Source organism: Rutidosis leptorrhynchoides, chromosome 4 (assembly GCF_046630445.1).
Source record: "Rutidosis leptorrhynchoides isolate AG116_Rl617_1_P2 chromosome 4, CSIRO_AGI_Rlap_v1, whole genome shotgun sequence".
NCBI classification, from domain to species: Eukaryota; Viridiplantae; Streptophyta; class Magnoliopsida; order Asterales; family Asteraceae; genus Rutidosis; species Rutidosis leptorrhynchoides.
Window position 1 is genome coordinate 288,407,113 of NC_092336.1, and position 14,731 is coordinate 288,421,843.

Here is a 14,731-nt window from a genome sequence, read left to right on the forward strand (position 1 = left end):
TTCAACAGTTGCTGCTGATGCTGCTTTTATTCATGGTTACACTGTTGTTTCACCAACTGGGTCACCTTCTCGAAGTTCAAATAGATATGGATTACAGTATCTCTCTGACAATGAGGTGGAGGAGCTCTATCTTGCTGAGTTTGCTAAACGAACTGATCTTGATGAAGTTCACGAAACTATGATGATTTATCTTGAGCAAGCAAGGATAGTGTATCCTTTATCTCCATACAAGTCACCTGGACCAATTCACATGCCTGATCATGATGATTTCGATTCCGACAATCTTCATAAGGGGGAGAATAGAAAAGGTGGTTATCGGTCCAGTGTTTTTCAAAGATCAACGTATGAAGCTGGTACATCTAGTCAAAAGAAGGATAAAGATGTTGTTGATATATCTGATTCCAGTGATGAAATTGAAGAAATTCAGTGTGAAAGTTTTCTAGATGAATCGGAAACTCAAAGAGAGGGTGACTCAGGGATGTTAATGATTATGAATTCAGCTGATCAATCAGAGAAAAAGTTAACTCAAGAGGACAATCAAAACTTTAACAACATTGAAGATATTTTGAAGGGGTCATCGAGTGTCGCCAATGAATTCAATGATCATCAAATTGTTAATTTGACATCTCCAACTGACGAATTTGGAATACACTTCGAAAAGGAGATTTTCTCTAATGACAAAGAAGATACCACGACTCCTCCCAATTTGAATGTTCCTTTTCAAATTGCAGAGATTGTTCTTGAACGTGATGCTAATTACCAACTGAGTGAGGATGAAGAGAAAGATATTCTTCGTTCACCATTCATTGAACAACAAGCATATAGAATTTATGGTGATTCTGATCTCGTCCTTTCTGCATCAATGAGTGTTCTGGGTGCATGGAAATATCATAAGAAACCAGAATATCTCAAAGCTTATCTCAGTGTTCGTGACAAATTCAAATTGAAGAATGAAGAGAAACTTCAAATTGAGCGGAGTTCAGAGATTAAAAGCATAAATAAGGTTTTGATGATTAATAAGGATGGAGTGAAGATGCCATTATTTCAAGTTACAAGAATGGATGATGAGGATTACCAATTCTCAGAAGCGGATTTTGATAAACTGAAGATGGATGACATTATTTTCATTTACAACTATCTGATTAACTTGAATGAATCTGGAACAATTTATCATGCTACTGCAATGAAGGCAGTCTACAGATTTATTCATGATTCGATGAGATGGATGTCAGTTCATGATTTTCAGTTGGGATTGGAATCTGGATACAAAAAGCTCAGAATCAAACCACCAAATCAAGTGATTGAAGAGCTAAGATACATGTCCTTACTTGAAGTGAGCGACTGTCCATATGGGTTTGCATTTGTCAATTCTCACTATACAAAGATCTTCATCGGAGTCTCAGATTTCAGAAGATACTCAGACGGAACGTTGATGTATGCTTTCAAGTACATGAGATGGAGATTGATCAATAACTGCTATTCAACTGAAGATATTGAGATTGTCAAATACATTCTCACAAGATTAAAAAGTCGTCTCAAAACAAGAGTGAACATACGAAGATATGAGAATCTCAAGGGTTTCAAATCCAAAGTTCACTTCAGAGGAACAAAGTTCCTTTAGATGTTTTAAATAGGATTATATTGTAAAGTTCACATTTAACACTAAGGGGGAGATTGTTAGGACCCCGAAGTTGTATAGTGTTAATGTGAAATAAGCTTAAATGAAGGTTCCTTAGAAGAGGGCTATATAAGGAACCTAAGTAGTCCTAATTAGATAGCCATTGCATTGTAACCGAGTTCTAGAAGCTGTGGAATATAATTTTATCGATTCTCTCTAATACCGAGTCTCATTCTTACATACCGAATCTCTCTTTATCTTATCATTTCTCTCAATCTCAACATGATCTGACCTATCAAATACGTATCGTGACCCATTGTATACATGTCTCAGACTCGATCACAACTCAAAGTATATATATTATTGTAGAATCAACCTCAACCCTGTATAGCTAACTCAAGCATTACTGCATATAGAGTGTCTATGGTTATTCCAAATAATATATATAGATGCGTCGATATGATATGTCAAAACCTTGTATACGTGTCCCGATATTTAAAGTGCGTAAAATAAATAACAGAAATTAAATGACGATAAATAAAATTGCAAGAATTAAAATTGCGATAATTAAATTGCGATAAATAAAATGTAATAAGGAATTAACAGTTAGCTAGGAACAGTTAGCTAGGATTTTGTTAGCGTGGATTCTTAATAAAATTTCTCATAGTTAAATTGTTTGTTTCTAACAAATTTATTTTTGTCCAATGTTTTCTTCATTATGTGAAACGACCCGTCCAAATTACTATAAATGTAGTACGTTCTCATTGGTCCCATAGCGAGGTATTTGACCTCTATATGATACGTTTTAGAAAATATTGCATTCGTTTCATAAAAAGCACATCATTATTATATATAATGCATGTTTTAAACAAGTGGGCGATTATTTAAGAAATAATCCCCAAAATACATCGGTTTCCAAATACTACACACGTGATGTAACAATCGAATATAATACATGACAAAGGTTTTATTGAATGCAACACTTTATTTAAATAAAAGTATGAGACTCCATGCACAGCTTGCTCAGATAATGCAACAGCGGAAGACTTTCTTAAGGACCTGAGAATAAACATGTGTAAACAGTCAACACAAAGGTTGGTGAGATATATAGGTTTATCATCGATATAAATATAGACCACAAGATTTCATAGTTATAATATATGTACACTCACAAGTGTATAAAAGTATTCTATAAATTGTTGAGCGCTTCGGTAACCATACTTAACCATTAATGTGACAAATTCCCTTTATTATGAAATCTCCATACACTGTACCAAGTGTAGTAAAAACAAAGTACTATGCAACCGTTTATAATACTAGAGCGACTAGCCTGGTTGAGGTGGTCAAACCTGATAGATCTATCAATAGGATTCGCTCTTATATATTCTTACAGCATTTAATATGAGTTACCAAGCTATCAAGGAAGATATGCAAAGTGGTACAACTCAACGTAGAATATATTTTAAGTACTTGTGTCCATAGCGTAAAACATAAAATGCATGTATTCTCATCCCAAAATATTTTTATAGTTAAAAATGGGACTTTATACTCACAGTAGTAAAACTATATTAATAATAACTTTTCAACTTATTAAAAATACGACCGTCGTCCTTGGATTCACGAACCTATAACAATAATAACGATTCAGATAATAATACGACATATGAATAAAATAAAGCAATTTCATAGAATACTTATATAATAATTTTTATCATTTTATGTTAGTAGTCCATTGTTAGTAATCCTTTGTTAGTAGTCCAAAATAGCCCGAAAAGTCCAACAGTCCAATAATCGGTATATATATATATATATATATATATATATATATATATATATAATCTTAGAATTACCCAGAGACGTATTGTATATGTATTATGATAGAATTAACTAAGACATATTGTGTACGTATTTTTTTAGGATTTATCAAAACGTATTGTATACTTATTGTGTTAGGACGTACCAAGAATATTATTATAGATATATACAATCACAGAATTAATCAAGATTATAATATTTTGTTATACTACTGATAACATGTACAAATATATATAGGATATAGGAAAAGTTAACAAGTATATGGTTAATATAGTTTTTATAATATAAATTTCGTCCAAACAACGTTAATTTTTGCAGATTTTGTTTTGCTCGACAAATATTCATTAAAACTCCGTTTAAAGTGAATCAAGTTGCTATGGATTCCTTAAGAAGTAAATTTTAGAAAACCAATTCGAAAAGTTCATTCCAAGTAGTAATTTTTTGAGCTTTACCCTCTTTTTTTGTAGGTGGACAGATTTAGAAAAATCCCGGCATCCACCCAATATATGATTTTTGATAAAATACTTCCACTTAGTCTAAAATCATGAAAAAAAATACTGGAAGTCTTATTTACATATATTAACATATTTCCAAAGTCTTAGCCTCGAACTCAAAGTCTAAGATAGGTTTTTAATTTCCAACCCAAAACAGCCCGTTTTTTACCGAATGGAGATTAAAGGATATATGTTAAGTTTCAAGGTGTTCTTCATATGTACAAGTTATAAGTTCTTATATTAACTTAATATAAGATCATAATACATATAAATAAGTGGTATTAGAGTTAAGTTAGAAAGATTAGATAAGTTTTTCTAACAAGCTTGGTGTTCACCAAAACAAGTTCTGGTTTTTACAAGTTTTATAAATATAATAAGATAGCAACTATACTAGGAATTGAACAAGGATTTTGAGAAGTATTTTACCTTGATTATGAAGAGGAAAGTTTCCGAAATTAAAGTATGATATGAGAGCATTCAAGTGTGTGTTTTTAGTTTAAGAAAATGTGGAGTAAAAATGAGTTAAAATGGTCCTTATTTATAAGCTTATAATTTTGGCTTTTAGTGAAAATATCTAAGATAAGTTAAATTGTATTAAGTCATGCATGACATATTAAATTGATTAGATCATGGATGACCTATTACACAAATAATTGCAGATTTCTATTGGTATATACCAATAGTAAATACTTCTAGAAGCTATGTATAATACGGGTAAAAATACCGTATGAATGCGAGTAAAATTCTTTGAGAAAATTGAATGGAAATACGAGTATAGCTATATTCAATACATGTAAGGATGTATTTACACTCGTAATACATTATATGTAAATACATTTTAATATAAGTTAATTACGTCATTTAAATAGTAATATATATATTGTTTGAAAACTCTTTAAATTAGTAGTATGAAAATATATATATAATACTTTGTTAATATACTTAATGAGATATTTAATTATCATATTTTCAAGTTAAATATATATAAATCCATATATATACACAATAATTAAACAATTAAATAATTAAATCAAGTTATAACGTCCGTGAATCGTCGAAATAAAAGGGTGACCAAAAGTTTGTGTAAAACTCTTTTCGTAGGTTCAAGATTTATTAAAATTCATTTCTTATCAAGTCGGAATTATATAAAGATTAAGTTTAAATTTGGTCGGAAATTTTCGGGTCGTCACAGTACCTACCCGTTAAAGAAATTTCGTCCCGAAATTTGATCGAGGTCGTCATGGCTAACAATAAGAATGTTATTATGATGAATATAAGTTGATTCATATGGTTTTATCATAATTAAGAAATATGGATAAAATAATTCGATTACTCGAAACGTATAAGTAAAGCTATCGTAAAAGAGTGAAATGAGAAAATAGGTATTCGTCTTATCTTTTGACGTCATCACGGTTGATCTTCGGTTTTAAGAAAATCTTTGTAATCTATATAAGATTTGATTCTTCGGCGATTAAGGAAATTATGATCCTCTTCGATTTAATGCAATAATCTGTCTCGATTTCTCTGTCGGATATTTTTCTATAAATCAACCTCCTACGTTTCCTTATTTCCACATCTCCCATCTTTTATACTTTCTTCCTTTCTTCGTACTTCCAAAACATTCGTCAATGTACTCCATCCAGTTTTAATTCTTGATATATTCTTGACTATCACATCTGTCATTCTTCTTTTTCATCTTCCACCGGATGAATCCGTTAATTTCTACTATGCTCTTGGGTTTAGAGTGTTCTTAGTTTTCCCGTGTCTTTATATTGCTATACGCATCGATATACACGGTTTGTAATTTCTGCGTTGTCTTCGTGCTTATATTTTTCCTTATATTTTGGAGTTTCATGCTTCTGTCTTCTTTTCCCGACTTCAAGTCAAGCGAATAATGGTCTAGAATTCATAGATATGAAATTCGGAATGAACATAGCTAATGCTCTAAGAGAGAAATTGTAATAGCACAATTTGACTTGTGAAATTACCAGAATCCAAAGGAAAAGATAGAACTATCAATAGAATATATTCTTGATATGTTTAGAGATTAGATTGAATGTAAGAGTCATGTAACATGGCACATGATGACGTTATGGTCTGTGAATCATTACGTTCCATTTAGAAACTCAGCATGACTTACTGTAACATAATCACGTTGATCAAGTGTCATTATATTATACTAACTCATGCTTCAGTTCCTAACACTACTTTAAAACATTCATATTTTAAACTCGAAGGTTCCAGAATTTAAAAACTAATATAGTTTCTTTTATGATGTAACATAGATAGCGCGAAAAGATGAATTATTTCAGATAAGAATAGTTATGAAAATATCTTCAGAAATATGGAGGATATTTATAATGAAAGATACGATGATATCTTAGAATATCTAATATCAGAGGATGATGAAGAATATTGTCCACAAGGGTTTAGAGTAAGGAGAAAGGTATTCGCTAAAGACTTCAGCAGACACTGAATCATTTGGATTATTTGATGGCATATTTAGTCCTTGTGATTTGTCCACATCATCCTTCAGGGTTTGCTCAATCTGTTTTCCAGTTCCAAACCTTCTCTTTTTCTGTGCTTTCCTAACACAATATTCTTTATCATCAACTTTTGACTGTTACGGTTGTCTACAGTTTCTGCTGCTTCATTCAGCTTTTTCAAAACTTCATAGTACTGATTCGTAGGCTGAAATGCTATTCCGGATTTCAGAATTATAAATCCAGAGGATAACGTTATATGTATATGCAGAAATGATGTGAGATTCAAGAATAATTATTGATGCTTCCTGGGGTTTGGTATGACAATTATTGTTACAAGATGTAGATGGGTAAATGATAAGGTTTTATAGTGATCTTTCAGAGAGATTTAAGTCAAAGAGCAATAAAGTTTCTGGTAAGCTTACTACTAATGTGGTGGAATATAAAAGGTTCCCCGGTAACGATGGCGAGAAGACAGCGTATATATCAAGGTTATAATAAGGCTACTCCGGATGAAAAGTCGAAGTTGTCTTTTTGGAGCTGTGACAAAATTCTCTATTTTGAAAAGGGATTGTAAAGTTATTTTGGGTAATAATAATACTAAAGGATCTGACACGGATACGTGTTGAACTTTTGTTTAGGTTCAAGTGTCCTCCGAATGCATATCTATATGCATATATTCTTCGTATGTATCGTGTGATTGGTTCGATTGTTCCTTAGTTGAGGTGTTTTCAAGAATTTTGAAGGGTTTGAACGCAGGTTGTCATCGTCAATATCCGTATAATGAATTCGTCGTGAATCTTAAATGATACGAATATCTTTATGAGTTCTGTGAATGAAAGTGATGTTCTAGTATAGTTTGAATTTAAAGTATGATTTTGAAGGATGTAGGAATCTAAGAGTGATGTCATCTGTTTAATCTTGACTTGGATTCTAATCTGTCAAAACCAGAATATGTAATTGAATTTGAATGAGAATGGTTTGTTCTGGTTTTTATGAAAGAAAATATATTTTATTGTGAAAGTAGTGAGTATGGTTAATGATTATTGAATCAGAATTGAAGAATGTACAGTATAACATATTAATTGTGAATTTGTATAATTCTCGGGTATTACCTACCCGTTAAAGTTTCACAAGTAATATTTTGTACAAGAGAATTTGTATTACAGTCTTTATGAAAATATATGTTTTTATATTTTCTACAGATGTAATATAGATTTAATGAGTTAATATACTATTAAACTCATTTATTTTTGCTGGAGCTAAAATGAATAACCCCTAAAACTCTAAAGATTACATAATTTTTGCGGAGTATTTCTTCAACGTAAATGAAATTATGAATCAATACTTCATTATTCATTTTTATTGATATTTCCTTGGTGATTGATGTTGGTGTTCGTAGAATTCTTGTGAACTTCGCAAGACACGAATGACGTTTTCTAGAAAGTTTCGAGTACATCGAAAATGAAAGTGTGAAATCTAACACGTACTCGAACAATACACTTGGTTTATTATGAAATGGAATCTATTAAGTTGAAGCAGAGATTATAATTAATGATTGTTAAGTCATTAACGAAGGATGTACATCATAGCATATTAGTAATATGAATTAACTGAGTAGTATCTACCCTTTAACATTCACACGTAATAGCTTAGTACGAAAAGATATATTGTGGTTTAAAAACTCATATATATATATATATATATATATATATATATATATATATATATATATATATAATATACATATAAATTTTTCATAGGGAATGAGTTAATACTTCATAACTCGTTGATACAATATGCTCATTGTTGATTTGTGATGATGTCGGTGATTATGGAACTGGCGGAGCTTGTGATGTTGTAGGTGCTGCTGGTACTAGTGATGTTGTCGGTACTGCTGGTGCTGCTTGTATAACAAGTCTATTTTGTAACGCACCATTCCTATCAGGGTTTCTATTCTACCCTCTAACATCTCTATCCATCCACTCATCTTGATTTACGGTTATGATTAGAATAAATAATCTCTAAAACTTTAGAGATTACATAATCACCGTAGAATATTTCTCCGATGAAGTTATGAATCAATACTTCATAATTTGATGTTGTTGGTATTTCTGGGTATCTACAGGGCGTATGACATTGATGCTCGTGGGATAGATTGTGATGTTGGGGCTTGCGATGCGGATGTTGTTGGTGGTGGTAATGGTACTGTTGGTGTGGATGCGGGTGGTGCAGTTGGTGCTTGTGGGGCTTGTGATGCTTGTAAGTTCTGCATCATATTCTCCAAAGCCACCACTCTAGCGCGAAGCTCGTTGACTTCTTCTAGTACACCGAAATGATTGGCGGTTGGAACGAGCGGATGAATAAGATCTAGAATTTTAGATAATATATAATCGTGGCGAGATATTTTGGAAATGAGGGTGAAAATGGTGTTTCGGACTGGTTCGCCGGTAAATGCTTCAGGTTCTTCGCCGAGAGGGAAATTTGGTGGGTGGAAAGGATCGCCTTCTTCTCATCTCCATTAACTGAGTCAGCTACGAAACCATCCCTAATCCATCCAGAATAGATAATGGCTAACCGATTGATCCATTCCGGTTACACTGCTTTCGGAGCTCAGGTGAATATCCATATCGGAATAGCTGTCGGAATCCGATGAACTTGAACCAGTTGAAGGATCATCTTGTACAGAGTAGGGAAAAGATTTTTGAAATGAAATAAATTATAGGACTAGTTTGGTATTCCTCAATACATAATTTACATATGTATTTATAATACCAGAATCTCATAAGTTACGAAGGATTTTTTTGAAAGATGTTAGACAGAGTTTACTGTAATAGATATGCTTAAGAAACGAAATTTGTCTATACACTATCTATGCAGTAAATGCAGTAAGACGCGTCTAGACTTAAGATGATAAGCAGGTAATTTCCGACAAGAAATGATAAGAAAAACTTTTGACATGCAGACACTGTCAAAGTCCAGACTAACTAATGCATCCTAACATCTATCAGTTAGACATACTAATGCAAGACCTGGTTAGCTAAGACCCCTGCTCTGATGCCAACAAAAACGACCCGTCCATATTACTATAAACGCAGTACATTCTCATTGGCCCCATAGCGAGGTATTTGACCTCTATATGATACGTTTTAGAAAATATTGCATTCGTTTCATAAACACATTATTATTATACATAATGCATGTTTTAAACAAGTGGGCGATTATTTAAGAAATAATCCCCAAAATACATTGGTTTCCAAATACTACACACGTGACGTAACAGTCGAATATAATACATGATAAAGGTTTTATTGAATGCTACACTTTATTTAAATAAAATGATGAGACTCCATGCACAGCTTGCTCAGATAATGCAACAGCGAAAGACTTTCTTAAGGACCTGAGAATAAACATGCGTAAACAGTCAACACAAAGGTTGGTGAGATATATAGGTTTATCATCGATATAAATATAGACCACAAAATTTCATAGTTATAAATATATGTATACTCGCAAGTGTATAAAAGTATGCTATAGATTGTTGAGCGCTTCGGTAACCATACTTAACCATTAATGTTGCATATTCCCTTTATTATGAAATCTCCCTACACTGTACCAAGTGTAGTAAAAACGAAGTACTATGCAACCGTTTACGATACTAGAGCGACTAGCCCGGTTGGGGTTGTCAAACCCGATAGATCTATCAATAGGATTCGCACTTACATGTTCTTACAACATGTAAATATTAGTTACCAAGCTATTAGGGAAGATATGCAAGGTGGTACAACTCAACGTAGAATATATTTTAAGTACTTGTGTCCATAGCGTAAAACATAAAATGCCTGTATTCTCATCCCAAAATATTTTTAGAGTTTAAAAATGGGACTATATACTCACAGTAGTAAAAGTATATTAATAATAAGTTTTCAACTTATTAAAAATATGACCGTCGTCCTTGGATTCACGAACCTATGACAATAATAACGATTCAGATAATAATACGACATATGAATAAAATAATGCAAGTTCATAGAATACTTATATAATAATTTTTAACATTTTATGTTAGTAGTCCATTGTTAGTAGTCCTTTGTTAGTAGTCCAAAATAGTCCGAAAAGTTCAACAGTCCAATAATCGGTATATATATATAATCTTAGAATTACCCCACGACGTATTGTATACGTATTGTCTTTGCATTAACCCAGAGACGTATTGTATACATATTGTCTTTGAATTAACTAATACATATTGTGTACGTACTGTCTTAGGATTTATCAAAACATATTGTATACTTATTGTGTTAGGACGTATCAAGAATATTATTATACATATATACAATCACAGAATTAACCAAGATTATAATATTTGTTATACTACTGATAACATGTCCAAATATATATAAGATATAGGAAAAGTTAACAAGGATATGGTTAATATAGTTTTTATAATATAAATTTCGTCCATACAACGTTAATTTTAGCAGATTTTGTTTTGCTCGTCAAATATTCATTACAACTCCGTTTAAAGTGAATGAAATTTTTATGGATTCTTTAAAAAGCAAATTTTACAAAACCAATTCTAAAAGTTCATCCCAAGTAGTAATTTTTAGAGCTTTACCCTCTTTTTGTGTCAGTGGACAGATTTGGAAAAATCCCGGCATCCACCCAATATATGATTTTTGATAAAATAATTCCACTTTGTCTAAATTCATGAAAAAAATACTGGAAGTCTTATTTACATATATTAACATATTTCCAAAGTCTTAGCCTTGAACTCAAAGTCTAAGATAGGTTTTTAATTCGCAACCCAAAACAGCCCGCTTTTTACCGAATGGAGATTATGAAGTTATTTCATATGCCCGAGAGACATATTAAATTAACGTGGCTAATATGTTTTGATCCAAGTCGGGTCATACCCAATAACAAGCTTACTGACACCTTATTCGTATTTGATTTTAACGATTGGTTCATTGATCAAATACGCGACACTTGAACTTTAAGAAAAATGGTTTTCTTAAATATTACTTGATGTGTATATATATAATTTATATAATTTGGATTTAATTATTTATAGGTTAAATAATTAATAAATTTATGTTACATTTTATATAAATGGGTTTTATATAATAAAAATGTACATAAAATTAAATGGAAGTTTTGTAAATTAGTTTTTATAAAATCTAACTTTTATAAAACTAATTTTATAAAATAATTAGAAGTGGCATTGGGACTTATGTTCACATGCTAGGATTCCTTCTTGAAAGGAGAAAATTCCATTCCCATATACATGCAACTCTTGACTATTGGAAAGATACAAGCATTCAAACATATCAAGTAAAGAAAAAAAAATTCTGCACTCCCTTTTTCTCCCAAGCTGGCCGTGGCCTTTTTTGAGCAACAAAGGGGTTCTAATTTTTTTTTAAGCAAGATTTCAAGTGTCATTAAATCCTAACCAAAAGTACAAGGTGTTGGTGCAAAGTTTGGGGTATAACAACTTGAGGTTTCATAGTTTTGGAGCTCCATTCATCATCATCATCTTCATCATTCATTACCTAGCTTGGAATAGGTATAACCTCCTTACTATCTTGTAGTTTGTAAGTATATATCACAACTTGATCCTAATTGGGTTTTAACTTTAATTGGTTAAAGATATACAAGTTTTAAATGGTAATACTTACATGCTTCCGCTTTAATTCGTTTCTTAAAATGTTTTAAGTATTATGAAACTTGTTAAAACCCAACAATGGTATCTAGAGCCGAGGTTGATGAAATATGCTTCGAGATGATATGTTAAACCCACTATATTTTGCATTTTATGAACATGCATGTAAGTAAAATGCAAAAATTTAAGGGTTTGGGTGGGTTTGGTATTTAGGCCGAATTTAAGGAGACCCAAAATGGGTTTTTGGGTTCTTCCATTTGGTCTAATTTTGGTTGTATGTAATGTTCACAATCCTAGCCTTGACCTTGTGTTGCATGCATGTGTGTTTGGTTGATTTATGATTCATTTGGTATGTATTATCATTCATTCTAAAGGCATGTAATAATTATTCAATTGGTTTGTAATAATATTCATTTGGTTATGTAATTTATTTTATATTTGGTATGTAAAATAGATTAGGTTGTATTTCATTTTCTAGAAAAAATGTATTAGGATATATTTTATAAAATGATGAAGATGATGAAGACTTGAAGAACACATGAAGAAGCATTTGGATGCAAGATTAAGTGGGAGATTTTAAAATCTCCTACTTTGTGTTATTACCCTTAACCGGTGGCATTTGTTTTCGGCTAAACAAATGTCTACCAAAAATGGCTTGATTGTGAACATATGATTTTGCATGCGTGGTTGTTTTGTATGATTATGTGGATTGTATGTTTGTATGCTACAAGTTAATCACACAAGTTAACAACAAACTAAAATGGCAATTTAAATTGGTTAAAATTGACATTATTAACGACATGCAAAACGTCAATTTAAATGGTTAAATTAAAAACGGCTAAAAGGACATTAATAATCGGTTATTAAGAACATGATAAAATGGTTTATATCAATGTAATAAAATTGGCTTTATTACATAACATGAAAATGGATTTTCAAATAAACCATACACTAAATGCATGTTGGTGTATGGTGCAAAAGTTTTCTCAAACTAGAATTAACGAAAACTCAAAATCCCTTTCACTAACAAGGTAAACAAGTTTAACGCCATCCTATTGTGTGACACTTAAAAGTATTAGGGAACTCATGATGGGATAAAGGTCACCTAACCGTTATGAGCAAACTAACATGATTAAGGTAAATTTCGCATGCTTGTGGGATAAAGGTCACCTAACCACATGTATGTTAAATTTACAAGTCTATACAAGTAGGACGACTTGATTTGGGAATCATGAACTTAGGGTCACCGAAGCATGAAGAACAAATAGGCGTTGATGGGATAAATATGCCATGCAAAAGGATTGCATGATCCCATACTCTAGAAGTTGCAAATGGATTGCAATTGTCATTTATTGACTACCTAGCTAAATCAAATTGTTGGATAAAGGTCACCTAACCGAAATTTGGTTTACCGTTGGATTCTAGAATTTAATAATTCAATTTGATTTAAAGGGCCGCCAATAACAACAACAACATTCCAAACGCACCACTTAATCTAAACCACCTATCATTAAGGTCTCTATTAGAGAAAGACAAACTCAACCATACAAACTTTATGGATTGGTTCCACAATCTTCGGATTGTCCTCAAACAAGAGGATAAAATGTATGTGCTTGAGGACCCCATTCCCGATCAACCGGATGAGAATGATGTGGAGGCAATGGCCTCTTACGATAAGTATTGCCACGACTCCCTTCAAGTCTCATGCTTAATGCTTGGGACTATGATACCCGAACTCCAAAAGGATTTCGAGCATCATAGTGCATACGACATGATAACGCAATTGAAGGAGATGTTCCTTCAACAAGCGCGTGTCGAGCGATTCGAAACGGTTCGGGCGCTACATGCTTGTCGTATGGACGATACCCAATCAGTTTCATCTTATGTACTTAAGATGAAAAGCCTTATCGATCGTGCTAACCGTCTTAACCTAAACATATCTAATGAGTTAGCCACCGATCTTATCCTTAACTCCCTATCAAAAAGGTTTGATCAATTTGTAATTAATTACAATATGAATGGGATGGATAAGAGCATAGGTGAGCTTCACGGTATGCTTAGAACGGCAGAAACTAGCATGGGTAAAAGGGCTTTACCCGTGTTAGCAATCGATCAAAGTAGGTCCAAAGGTAACACCTCTAAGCCAAAGGTGGCTAAGAGAAAAGGACCCGCCCATCAAGGCAAAGGGAAGGGGAAGATGGTTTCCCCAACCATCAACAAGGCTAAGAAGCAAAAGGTAGCCGAGAAGGCAAACCCCAAGGAAGACCCATGTTTCGGTTGCGGTGAGATGGGTCATTGGAAACGAAACTGTCCGGTTTATCTTAAGGAGTTGAAGTACAAGAGGGATGCAGGGCAAACCTCAGGTAATATATATATGGTATATATAGAGCTTAGTATTACTTCTTCTAATACATGGGTATTAGACACTGGATGTGGAACTCACATTTGCAATTCATTGCAGGGGTTCAAAAGAAGTAGCAAGCAAACGGGAACATCAAGTCTCTACATGGGTAATGGAGCCAAAGTGCAAGTGAAGGCTCAAGGAGACTTTATGTTAAAGCTTCCAAGTGGTTTGGAACTTATTTTGAAAGATGTTTTGTATGCACCCGATTTATGTCGAAACATTATTTCCATTTCCCGTTTGAAACAATGTGGTTTT